Genomic DNA, 5932 nt, shown 5'->3' with positions numbered 1-5932 from the left:
ACATACACAAAATAAATATGGGTTATGCGGTGTAGTGTGTCATAAGAGGAAAACATGCCAAAGTGGACAATGTAAGTGAAAATTTTTATTTAAAATTGAGACTTGTATTTCATTTTTCGTTGTTAATTTATTGTTTATTTTATCCTTTTATTCTCTATCCTTTAATATATTTTTTTTCCAGGCAGACATCATGGTGTGAACTAGGGGAGGTGAATCTATATTAGGACATCGCAGTATACGAGAGGATGAGTCCTCATTATATCCAGGTCTAATGGTTATCTTGGTGTTGCAATTGTAGTATGAGCACCACTCTGAGGATATTTGGGCTCGACAAGTTAATTATTTTTATATAATATGGTCACATGATAAATTTATAAATGTTGTTAATACTTATGTTTATATTTATTTTATGAAAATCTTAGGGTGGTCTAGCTAAACCTTGCCACTATACACTGATGGACCTAGATAACAATGTTTATCTTTATGTCATCGAGACTGGATTTTTCAAGATTAGTGACCTAAACGGCGTAAATATCGATTATGATTTGATTATAGTATTAGTAGAGTGGTGGAGGTGAGAGACCCAAACATTCAACTTTCTTGTTAGATAGATGATACTAACCTTATAAGATAAAGTCATGCTAGTCATCCTTTCGATAGATGGAACTCCTATTACAGGTCTTATAGCTTTCAATGAAGATGAATTATTTCTTCATTTATTAGGACGGGTTCCTCTTCTTGAGGGATATAAAGGAGATTATATTAGGTTGGTATGGTTGAGGGAGAGTTTTGAGACCCCACATGAGAGCGTGACAAAGGTTATGTTGCATTATCATGTTAGAACATATATAATAAACTTGTTTGGGGCCACAATCTTCTTCATTTTAACGAACAATACATTTTCATATTACTTTCTGCCTTTGCTAGAAAACTTTGCTATCATTCATAACTACAACTAGAACTCGAAAATGATTGCATATCTACACCATTACTTTGTTATGAATGGATGTCAAATGGGAAACAAATCGATCGATGTTTATTGTTCCTATATGTATAATTTGATATTATGTTCTATAAAATATTTTTCTTTTAAATATTTACTAATTTTTCATTATGAGTATGAAGCTATGGCCATAGGAGCTTCTTCACATCGATTATCTTGATGTTTGGAAAAATCAGAAGACAAGGTTACGGGAAGACGACTCTCAATTGGAGCTCGATAATGATAATTATGAGTACATTATATAATTTAAATTTTCTATAATTTTTTTTTTCTAAATTAACTATTTATCATATTAGTTGGGTTGGGGAGTTGAATTCATATAAACCTTACCAGGTAAGCGTGAAGTCGATTATTCAATTTTTTTATTGAACTTTATTTTTTGGGTGTGAATATTTTTAATATTTTTTAAGATTTCATACGTAATATGGACATCGTATACCAATGATTTGATTGGAAGATCATCTTCATTATGCATGGAGGGATTGATTTAAAGTTATTAGTGATCCCCATGCATTATTTTGTCATTGTTGATGTGCATTGCCCTAATCGGGTAATATGTTAGTTTGGATTACATCAACACATACCTGATGATGTTGACACATTTGATGATCTGCATGGTATTAATTGTTGAGGTAGAATGGACGATGATTGATCGGTGTTTCATGTAGAATATGTTAATCTTTGTCATGCAAGGAGAGATAACATATTTGCAAAGCATTATCCACTTAATGAGTTAAATCTCTATATGTCTTGGTACATGAACATAACTAGGCGATTTATATGAGAGCATGTTACGAACGTCCATGTGACACTCTAGATTAACTAGCATGTAATCCAAATAATTATGAGCCTCATACACTAAGATCTAATAGATTAATATGTATTGGTTATTTTTTTAACATGTAATAAAATTTTATTTATGTTTTATAAACAATATTATATTCTTTTCTCATATATTAGGTGGATTTTCTAATATGAGAGTGTCAGAGAACTGCGACAGCATGTCATGATGCTATCAACGATGTTGCATGCGACTTTTTCAACACTTATTATCATCATGCCATTGTTCATTTGATGAGGTTAGGGAGGCTCAACATTTAGACAATGCAATTGAGGAGGATGAGATTGTTTATTATGCACGACGATGACATGCTTATGGTTCTGATAGTGCAAGCCCATCAACGAATTAATTTATTAGATGTAGTTTAATTTGTAATTGAATTGATATTATTTATTGTAATGAAATGTTTTGGTGTTGTGATTAATTTCTTTTAATTATTAAATTACTTGTTATGGAATTAAGTGAATTTTCTTAAATGGCTGTGTCGAATTTGTTGTGATGAACAACTTGTTGGCTTGAGCTTGAACTGCTATTTTAGTGATTTGTTGTCTTTGAAATTGTATTTTTGTTGGCAGGGGACTGAAAGTATTGAAATAAACAACCAACTGACATTTTAATAGGTCAAGAATGTACTACATATACGATTCATTTAGATGCACAACTTGTGCATGTGGTACATGCGTGTTTTAATAGTTTAAATAATTCGAACTAGCGTGTTAAAGGTGGGGAAGAAAACTAGATGATTAATGGAGATTATCAATGCCAATGTTCTTCTGTCAAGTGTACAATTTGAAAGAATGATGGCTGTAACAGTTGCGCACTTTATTTTTTTTTCCATTGCCACAGCTGCTCCAAAGCAAACAGTTCAAAGGATCCTTTTGGCGTTGGGTGGGGAGAAAGTGGAAGATTTTATACTCTTTTTGTTCTCAAGGGGAGACCAATGCCCTTGCCCACGATGACCCCTGATAATGACAATTGTCCTACGCCTCAACACTAAATTCCATTCTCTTGGGGGTCCCTTAAACTAGTTAGTTCCCTTTGGAATCCACCCACCATTGATTTTCATTTGTATGGTTATCATTTGCTTTGGGACATTAGTTGTTGTTTCACTTTCAATGTACCTTCGAGCTTTTAAAAAATTGGCTTGAGAAAGATGTTTGGAGAGTACTGAAGGGTCATTTTCAATTGAGAGCTGCCTAACTTCCAGGGCGAAAATTTAGAATGGTCCTTATTCCAAAATAATTGACCGTACTCTGTGACTGCATATATTATTCATCTATCTACGTACCTTGGCGTTATAATTTCAATAAGCCTTTTTTTTTTTTTTAAAAAAAATATTTAATGTGTTGTGAAATTAAATATATTAAACTATTTAATAATAGAATGTTGGGATGCGCTGTTAATAAAATTACTTGAATTGAGATTTATATTACAAACATAATTTAAATTAAAAGATTTTTTTAAGGAATTAAACATTTACTTCAAAAACTAAATTGAATGCTTAATAAATGAAAAATTTCTTTTAAAAACATATAAATGTCCTAAAAAAAGTAAAAAAAAACAATAATCAAAACATTATATAGGTTTTTTTTAGTAAATGGAATTATTAAATAATTTAATAAAAAACTATACAAGTTAAGATCTAATATATTTAAAATAAAATTGAGGTTACTGAATTTTAAAATATTTAAAGTTATTAACTATGTAATTAAAAATTAGTTATTTACTATTTACGAAACAAAAATTATTAAAATTAGTAAATTTAAAATAATTTTGGTCATTTTTATTAAATTATTAAAATAGATTGTAGGTAATTTTTCAATATTATCATTAAACTCAATATAATGATGTAAACTTGAAAACTCTCGACTTAACTCTTTTCTTAGCTTATATTTTAAATTAAATAGAATGAAAATTAATTAGATATGACTTTACAACTAACAAGTCCAAAGAAAAATAATTAAAAAAATATCTTAGATTAACTCTAAATAACTCGTCAAACCTACAACTTGAATTATAAACTTTATTAGATTAAATTAATTTTTTAATTTTATTATATGATAAAAAATATAAAAATTAATTTATTATTAACTCAATAAGATAAAATTAAATAAAATTTTTATATTAAAAAATAAAATAAAAAAACTTAAAGAATCAATAAAAAAAACCCAAAAGGCTTGTTACAGCAAATCCTATGCATGTGAACATGTGCTGACAAGTGGTGGTGTCCTGTCTATATCATAGAAATGCAAGGCGACTTTTAGCTACGGATATGTGCTCAACCAATTAAGCTGCAACAACTTGAAATTTTAATAAAAAGGTATAAAAATATATTAATCTAGTTCACTATTTAATAGAGTAGTAGTAATTAAGGAATTAGCTAGGAATCAAAGTTCGTTGCAGAAAAAAGAAACAGTTGTCCACCAGAAAAAAATGTTTTCTTTTTTTCTTTTTCAATGAAAAATATTAATTTTTATAAGTTTCCTTGAATTGTTACCGAAAGATGACTTTCCATCGTGTCAAAAGTGTTACCAGTGTAGTAGAAAATGAGACCACATTATTAATACTAACGTTATTATTATAACATATAGTAAAATGTATTAGTGTTTTACTATGAACAATATTATGTAGTTTACCGTAAAACACTAATGTCTTAGTTTTAAATTTTTATTTTAAATTGTTTTATTTATTTATTTTTATGCCTTTCAGGATTTTTTTTTGCTTATTCCTTTGTTTTTTATCTTTTAACAAAAAAAATTTGTTTAATTTAGTTTATTAATGTTAATTTTTTTTATTGAGTTATCAAACTTTCATGACATGTTTTTCGCGTTTAACGAGTTAATCTAGTTTGACAAGTTAACCTAGAATTATTGTTTTTTGCATTTTTTTTCTTTTTAATTAATTTTTTTCATTTAGTTTAGTTTATTAATGTTAAATTTTTTTCTATTTAGTTATTAGACTTTCATGACACATATCGCGAGTTTCACGGGTTAATCTAGTTTTATGGGTTAACCTGGTTTTACGGGTGAACCCAGTTAATTCTGGGTTAATCCGTCAATTTTTTTTGTTATTTTTATTTTCATAAATTTTTTTTGTTTAATTTAGTTTGTTAATGATAATTTTTTTTATTTAGTTATCAGACTTTCATGACACAGATCTTGGGTTTAACAGGTTAATATGGTTTGATGAGTTAAGCTGGATTTTTTTTTTGTTTTTTTTAATTAATTTTTTTCATTTAATTCAATTTGTTAACATTCACTTTTTTTTTTATTTAGTTACTAGACATTCATGACACGGATCCTGAGTTTAACGGGTTAACCTAGTTTGACGAGTTAACCTGGATTTTTTTTTTAATTATATATTTTTTGTTTAGCTTAGTTTGTTAATGTTAAATTTATTTCTATTTAGTTTTTTTTTTCTTCTTATAAGTTTTTTTCTTTTTAATTAATTTAGTTTATTAATATTAAATTTTTTTCTATGTAGTTCTCGGCTGATGCCTTTAGTTTTTTTTTTTTTTTTATGTCTTTGACTGTGGACTGCACAGTGCAGTCCACAATGAAAAAGGCTGATGCCTTTTATTTTTTTTTTTGTTTAATTTAGGTTGTTAATGTTAGATTTTTTTCTATTTAGTTACTAAACTTTCATGACACAGATTCTGGGTTTGACGGGTTAACCTAGTTTGACTAATTAGCCCAGTTAATTCTAGGTTAGCCCATTAATTTGTTTTTTTCTATTTAGTTATCAAACTTTCACGATGCAAATCCAAGGTTTGACGGATTAACCTGGTTTAAAGGGTTAACCCAGTTAATTCATGTTTTTTTCTTTGTTTTTTTTTTTCTTTTTCAATTAATCTATTTAATTATCACACTTTTATGACACGACCTTGAGCCAAACCCACGTCCAATGCTATTGGGTCTGGTATTGCAGCCAAACTCACTTAAATTTGGGTCATGCAAGTTTAATGTTATTATTTATTAATATTATTCTTAGGTCAAGCGTTGCAACCAAACCTAAGACTTCTGGGTATAACTTTGTAGAAAAACCTAACACTTTTAGATCTTAATTTTTTTTGAAATGCAAAAAGTAAT

The sequence above is a fragment of the Populus alba genome, chromosome 3 (assembly GCF_005239225.2).
Source record: "Populus alba chromosome 3, ASM523922v2, whole genome shotgun sequence".
Lineage (NCBI taxonomy): Eukaryota > Viridiplantae > Streptophyta > Magnoliopsida > Malpighiales > Salicaceae > Populus > Populus alba.
This window is presented reverse-complemented; position numbering follows the sequence as displayed.